The following is an 8,332-nucleotide window of genomic DNA, read 5'->3' as shown; positions in this document are numbered from 1 at the left end:
CAGTGTCCATCGGGTAATGTCCCCTCCCCCAGTACAGGACAGTGTCCATCGGGTAATGTGCACTCCCCCAGTACAGTACCGTGTCCATCAGGTAATGTGCACTCACCCAGGACAGGACAGTGTCCATCGGGTAATGTCCACTCCCGAGTACAGGACGGTGTCCATCGGATAATGTCCCCAACCCAGTACAGGACAGTTTCCATCGGGAAATGTCCACTACCCCAGTACAGGACTGTGTCCATCGGGTAATGTCCACTCTCCCTGTACAGGACAGTGTCCATCGGGTAATGTCCACTCTCCCTGTACAGGACTGTGTCCATCGTGTAATGCCCACTCCCCCGATACAGGACTGTGTCTGTTGGGTAATGTCCACTGCCCCAGTATAGAACAGTGTCCTTCGGGTAACGTCCACTCTTCCAGTACAGGACAGTGTCCATCGGGTAATGTCCACTCCCCCGGTAGAGGACTGTGTTCATCGGGTAATGTCCACTCCCCCAGTACAGGTCAGTGTCCATCGGGTAATGTCCACTCCCCCGGTACAGGACAGTGTCCATCGAGTAATGTCCACTCCCCCAGTACAGGACAGTGTCCATCGAGTAATGTCCACTCCCCCAGTATGGGACAGTGTCCATCGGGTAATGTCCACTCTCCCTGTACAGGACTGTGTCCCTCGGGTAATGTCCACTGCCCTTGTAAAGGACAGTGCCCATCTTATAATGTCCACTCCCGCAGTACAGGACAGTGTCCATCGAGTAATGTCCACTCCCCCAATACAGACTGTCCATCATGTAATGTCCACTCCCCCAGTGCAGGACAGTGTCCATCGGGTGATGTCCACTGCCCCAGTACAGGACAGTGTCTATCGGGTAATGTCCACTGCCCCAGTACAGGACAGTGCCCATCAGGTAATGTCCACTCCCCCAGTGCAGGACAGTGCCCATCAGGTAATGTCCACTCCCCCAGTGCAGGACAGTGTCCATCGGGTAATGTCCACTCCCCCTGTGCAGGCGAGTGTCCATCGGGTAATGTCCACTCTCCCAGTACAGGACAGTGTCCATCGGGTAATGTCCACTCTCCCAGTACAGGACAGTGTCCATCGGGTAATGTCCACTCCCGCTGTACATGACAGTATCCATCGGGTAATGTCCACTCTACCAGTGCAGGACAGTATCTATCGGGTAATGTCCACTCCCCCAGTACAGGACATTGTCCATCGAGTAATGTCCACTCTCCCTATACAGGACTGTGTCCATCGGGTAATGTCCACACACCAGTACAGGACAGTGTCCATCGGGTAATGTCCACTCCCCCAGTACAGGACAATGTCCATCGAGCAATGTGCACCCCCCCAGTACAGGACAGTATCCATCGGGCAATGTCCACTCCCCCAGTACAGGACAGTGTCCATCGAGTAATGTCCACTCCCCCAATACAGGATTGTGTCCATCGAGTAATGTCCACTCCCCCAATACAGGATTGTGTCCATCGGGTAATGTCCACTTCCCCAGTACAGGACAGTGTCCATCGGGCAATGTCCACTCACCCAGTACAGGACAGTGTCCATCGGGTAATGTCCACTCTTCCAGTACAGGACAGTGTCCTTCGGGTAACCTCCACTCTTCCAGTACATGACTGTGTCCGTCGGGTAATGTCCACTTCCCCAGTACAGGACTGTGTCCATCGGGTCATGTCCACTCCTCCAGTACAGGACAGTGTCCATTGGTTAATGTCCCCTCCCCCACGACAGGACAGTGTCCATCGGGTAATGTCCCCTCCCCCAGTACAGGACAGTGTCCATCGGGTAATGTCCACTACCCCATTACAGGCCAGTGTCCATCGGGTAACGTCCACCCGCCCAGTACAGGACAGTGTCCATCGGGAAATGTCCACTCCCCCAGTACAGTACCGTGTCCATCAGGTAATGTCCACTCCCCCAGGACAGGACAGTGTCCATCGGGTAATGTCCACTCCCCCAGTACAGGACAGTGTCCATCGGGTAATGTCCACTCCTCCAGGATAGGACAGTGGCCATCGGGTAATGTCCACTCCCCCAGTACAAGACAGTGTCCATCGGGTAATGTCCACTCCCCCAGTACAGGACAGTGCCCATCGGGTAATGTACACTCCCCCAGTGCAGGACAGTGTCCATTGAGTAATATCCACTCCCCCAGTACAGAACAGTGTCCAATCGGATAATGTCTACTCTCCCAGTACAGGACAGTGTCCATCGAGTCACGTCCACTTCCCCAGTACAGGACAGTGTCCATCGAGTAATGTCCACTCCCCCAGTGCAGGACAGTGTCCATCGGGTAATGTCAACTCCCCCAGTACAGGACATTGTCCATCGGAAATTTCCACTCCCCCAGTGCAGGACAGGGACCATCAGGTAATGTCCACTCCCCCAGTACAGGACAGCGTCCATCGGGTAATGTCCACTCCCCCAGTGCAGGACAGTGTCCATCGGGTAATGTCAACTCCCCCAGTACAGGACATTGTCCATCGGAAATTTCCACTCCCCCAGTGCAGGACAGGGACCATCAGGTAATGTCCACTCCCCCAGTACAGGACAGCGTCCATCGGGAAATGTCCACTCCCCCAGTACAGGACAGTGTCCATCGGGTAATGTCCACTCCCCCAGTACAGGACAGTGTCCATCGGATAATGTCCACCTCCCCAGTACAGGACAGTGTCCATCGGATCACGTCCACTCCCCCACTACAGGACAGTGTCCATCGAGTAATGTCCAATCCCCCAGTATAGGACAGTGTCCATCGGGTAATGTCCACTCCCCCAGTGTTGGGTAATGTCCACTCCCCCAGTGAAGGACATTTTCCATCGGGTAATGGCCACTCCCCCAGTGCAGGACTGTGTCCGTCGGGTAATGTCCACTGCCCCAGTACAGGACAGTGTCCTTCGGGTAACGTCCACTCTTCCAGTACAGGACAGTGTCCATCGGGTAATGTCCACTCCCCCGGTACAGGACAGTGTCCATCGAGTAATGTTCACTCCCCCAGTACAGGACAGTATCCATCGGGCAATGTCCACTCCCCCAGTACAGGACAGTGTCCATCGAGTAATGTCCACTCCCCCAATACAGGATTGTTTCCATCGGGTAATATCCACTTCCCCAGTTTAGGACAGTGTCCATCGGGAAATGTCCACTCAACCAGGACAGGACAGTGTCCATCGGGAAATGTCCACTCCCCCGGTACCGGACTGTGTCCATTGGGTAATGTCCACTCTTCCAGTACAGGACAGTGTCCATCGGGTCACCTCCACTCTTCCAGTACAGGACTGTGTCCGTCGGGTAATGTCCACTTCCGCAGTCCAGGACTGTGTCCATCGGGTAATGTCCACTCCCCCAGTACAGGACAGTGTCCATTGGTTAATGTCCCCTCTCCCACAACAGGGCAGTGTCCATCGGGTAATGTCCCCTCCCCCAGTACAGGACAGTGTCCATCGGGTAATGTGCACTCCCCCAGTACAGTACCGTGTCCATCAGGTAATGTGCACTCCCCCAGTACAGGACAGTGTCCATCGGGTAATGTCCAATCCCCCAGTACAGGACAGTGTCCATCGGGTAATGTCCACTCCCCCAGTACAGGACAGTGTCCATCAGGTAATGTCCACTCCCCCAGTACAGGACAGTGTCCATCGGGTAATGTCCACTCCCCCAGTACAGGACAGTGTCCATCGGGTAATGTCCACTCCCCCAGAACAGGACAGTGTCCATCGGGTAATGTCCACTCCCCCAGTACAGGACATTGTCCATCGAGTAATGTCCACTCCCCCAGTACAGGACATTGTCCATCGAGTAATGTCCACTCCCGAGTACAGGACAGTGTCCATCGGATACTGTCCACTCCCGAGTACAGGACAGTGTCCATCGAGTAATTTTCACTCCCCCAGTACAGGACTGTGTCCATCGGGTAATGTCCACTCCCCCAGTACAGGACAGTGTCCATCGGGTAATGTCCACTCCCCCGGTACAGGACTGTGTCCATCGGGTAATGTCCACTCCCCCAGGACAGGACAGTGTCCATTGGGTAATGTCCACTCCCCCAGTACAGGACAGTGTCCATTGGGTAATGTCCACTCCCCCAGTACAGGACTGTGTCCATTGGGTAATGTCCACTCGCCCAGTACAGGACAGTGCCCATCGGGTAATGTCCAATCCCCCAGTACAGGACTGTGTCCATCGTGTAATGTCCACTCCCCCAGTACAGGCGAGTGTCCATCGGGTAATGTCCACTCCCCCAGTACAGGACATTGTCCATCGAGTAATGTTCACTCCCCCAGTACAGGACAGTGTCCATCGGGTAATGTCCACTCTACCAGTACAGGACTGTGTCCATCGGGTAATGTCCACTCCCCCAGTACAGGACAGTGTCCATCGGGTAATGTCCACTCTACCAGTACAGGATAGTGTCCATCGAGTAATGTTCACTCCCCCAGTACAGGATGGTGTCAATCGGGTAATGTCCACTCACCCAGTGCAGGAGAATGTCCATCGGGCAATGAGTACTCCCCCTGTGCAGGCGAGTGTCCATCGGATAATGTCTACTCTCCCAGTACAGGACAGTGTCCATCGAGTCACGTCCACTTCCCCAGTACAGGACAGTGTCCATCGAGTAATGTCCACTCCCCCAGTGCAGGACAGTGTCCATCGGGTAATGTCAACTCCCCCAGTACAGGACATTGTCCATCGGAAATTTCCACTCCCCCAGTGCAGGACAGGGACCATCAGGTAATGTCCACTCCCCCAGTACAGGACAGCGTCCATCGGGTAATGTCCACTCCCCCAGTGCAGGACAGTGTCCATCGGGTAATGTCAACTCCCCCAGTACAGGACATTGTCCATCGGAAATTTCCACTCCCCCAGTGCAGGACAGGGACCATCAGGTAATGTCCACTCCCCCAGTACAGGACAGCGTCCATCGGGAAATGTCCACTCCCCCAGTACAGGACAGTGTCCATCGGGTAATGTCCACTCCCCCAGTACAGGACAGTGTCCATCGGATAATGTCCACCTCCCCAGTACAGGACAGTGTCCATCGGATCACGTCCACTCCCCCACTACAGGACAGTGTCCATCGAGTAATGTCCAATCCCCCAGTATAGGACAGTGTCCATCGGGTAATGTCCACTCCCCCAGTGTTGGGTAATGTCCACTCCCCCAGTGAAGGACATTTTCCATCGGGTAATGGCCACTCCCCCAGTGCAGGACTGTGTCCGTCGGGTAATGTCCACTGCCCCAGTACAGGACAGTGTCCTTCGGGTAACGTCCACTCTTCCAGTACAGGACAGTGTCCATCGGGTAATGTCCACTCCCCCGGTACAGGACAGTGTCCATCGAGTAATGTTCACTCCCCCAGTACAGGACAGTATCCATCGGGCAATGTCCACTCCCCCAGTACAGGACAGTGTCCATCGAGTAATGTCCACTCCCCCAATACAGGATTGTTTCCATCGGGTAATATCCACTTCCCCAGTTTAGGACAGTGTCCATCGGGAAATGTCCACTCAACCAGGACAGGACAGTGTCCATCGGGAAATGTCCACTCCCCCGGTACCGGACTGTGTCCATTGGGTAATGTCCACTCTTCCAGTACAGGACAGTGTCCATCGGGTCACCTCCACTCTTCCAGTACAGGACTGTGTCCGTCGGGTAATGTCCACTTCCGCAGTCCAGGACTGTGTCCATCGGGTAATGTCCACTCCCCCAGTACAGGACAGTGTCCATTGGTTAATGTCCCCTCTCCCACAACAGGGCAGTGTCCATCGGGTAATGTCCCCTCCCCCAGTACAGGACAGTGTCCATCGGGTAATGTGCACTCCCCCAGTACAGTACCGTGTCCATCAGGTAATGTGCACTCCCCCAGTACAGGACAGTGTCCATCGGGTAATGTCCAATCCCCCAGTACAGGACAGTGTCCATCGGGTAATGTCCACTCCCCCAGTACAGGACAGTGTCCATCAGGTAATGTCCACTCCCCCAGTACAGGACAGTGTCCATCGGGTAATGTCCACTCCCCCAGTACAGGACAGTGTCCATCGGGTAATGTCCACTCCCCCAGAACAGGACAGTGTCCATCGGGTAATGTCCACTCCCCCAGTACAGGCGAGTGTCCATCGGGTAATGTCCACTCCCCCAGTACAGGACATTGTCCATCGAGTAATGTCCACTCCCCCAGTACAGGACATTGTCCATCGAGTAATGTCCACTCCCGAGTACAGGACAGTGTCCATCGGATACTGTCCACTCCCGAGTACAGGACAGTGTCCATCGAGTAATTTTCACTCCCCCAGTACAGGACTGTGTCCATCGGGTAATGTCCACTCCCCCAGTACAGGACAGTGTCCATCGGGTAATGTCCACTCCCCCGGTACAGGACTGTGTCCATCGGGTAATGTCCACTCCCCCAGGACAGGACAGTGTCCATTGGGTAATGTCCACTCCCCCAGTACAGGACAGTGTCCATTGGGTAATGTCCACTCCCCCAGTACAGGACTGTGTCCATTGGGTAATGTCCACTCGCCCAGTACAGGACAGTGCCCATCGGGTAATGTCCAATCCCCCAGTACAGGACTGTGTCCATCGTGTAATGTCCACTCCCCCAGTACAGGCGAGTGTCCATCGGGTAATGTCCACTCCCCCAGTACAGGACATTGTCCATCGAGTAATGTTCACTCCCCCAGTACAGGACAGTGTCCATCGGGTAATGTCCACTCTACCAGTACAGGACTGTGTCCATCGGGTAATGTCCACTCCCCCAGTACAGGACAGTGTCCATCGGGTAATGTCCACTCTACCAGTACAGGATAGTGTCCATCGAGTAATGTTCACTCCCCCAGTACAGGATGGTGTCAATCGGGTAATGTCCACTCACCCAGTGCAGGAGAATGTCCATCGGGCAATGAGTACTCCCCCTGTGCAGGCGAGTGTCCATCGGGTAATGTTCACTCCCCCTGTGCAGGCGAGTGTCCATCGGGTAATGTCCACTCTCCCAGTACAGGACAGTGTCCATCGGGTAATGTCCACTCTCCCAGTACAGGACAGTGTCCATCTGGTAATGTCCACTCCCGCTGTACATGACAGTATCCATCGGGTAATGTCCACTCTACCAGTGCAGGACAGTATCCATCGGGTAATGTCCACTCCCCCAGTACAGGACAGTGTCCATCGGGTAATGTCCACTCCCCCAGTACAGGACAGTGTCCATCGAGTAATGTCCACTCCCCCAATACAGGACGGTGTCAATCGGGTAATGTCTACTCCCCCAGTTCAGGACATTGTCCATCGAGTAATGTCCACTCCCCCAGTACAGGACTGTGTCCGTCTGGTCATGTCCACTCCTCCAGTACAGGACAGTGTCCATCGGGTAATATCCACTCCCCCCGGTACAGGACAGTGTCCATTGGGTAATGTCCACTCCCCCAGTACAGGACTGTGTCCATTTGGTAATGTCCACTCGCCCAGTACAGGACAGTGCCCATCGGGTAATGTCCACTCCCCCAGTACAGGACAGTGTCCATTGGGTAATGTCCAATCCCCCAGTACAGGACTGTGTCCATCGGGTAATGTCCACTCCCCCAGTACGGGACAGTGTCCCTCGGGTAATGTCCACTCCCCCGGTACAGGACAGTGTCCATCGACTAATGTCCACACCCCCAGTACAGGACAGTGTCCATCGAGTAATGTCCACACCCCCAGTAAAGGACAGTGCCCATCTTGTAATGTCCACTCCCCCAGTACAGGACAGTGTCCATCGAGTAATGTCCACTCCCCCAGTAAAGGACAGTGCCCATCTTGTAATGTCCACACCCCCAGTACAGGACAGTGTCCATCGAGTAATGTCCACTCCCCCAGTACAGGACAGTGTCCATCGAGTAATGTCCACTCCCCCAGTACAGGACAGTGTCCATCGGGTAATGTCCACTCCCCCAGTACAGGACAGTGTCCATCGAGTAATGTCCACTCCCCCAATACAGGACGGTGTCAATCGGGTAATGTCTACTCCCCCAGTTCAGGACATTGTCCATCGAGTAATGTCCACTCCCCCAGTACAGGACTGTGTCCGTCTGGTCATGTCCACTCCTCCAGTACAGGACAGTGTCCATCGGGTAATATCCACTCCCCCCAGTACAGGACAGTGTCCATTGGGTAATGTCCACTCCCCCAGTACAGGACTGTGTCCATTTGGTAATGTCCACTCGCCCAGTACAGGACAGTGCCCATCGGGTAATGTCCACTCCCCCAGTACAGGACAGTGTCCATTGGGTAATGTCCAATCCCCCAGTACAGGACTGTGTCCATCGGGTAATGTCCACT

The sequence above is a fragment of the Pristiophorus japonicus genome, chromosome 20, assembly GCF_044704955.1.
Source record: "Pristiophorus japonicus isolate sPriJap1 chromosome 20, sPriJap1.hap1, whole genome shotgun sequence".
In the NCBI taxonomy this organism is placed as follows: domain Eukaryota; kingdom Metazoa; phylum Chordata; class Chondrichthyes; family Pristiophoridae; genus Pristiophorus; species Pristiophorus japonicus.
This window is presented reverse-complemented; position numbering follows the sequence as displayed.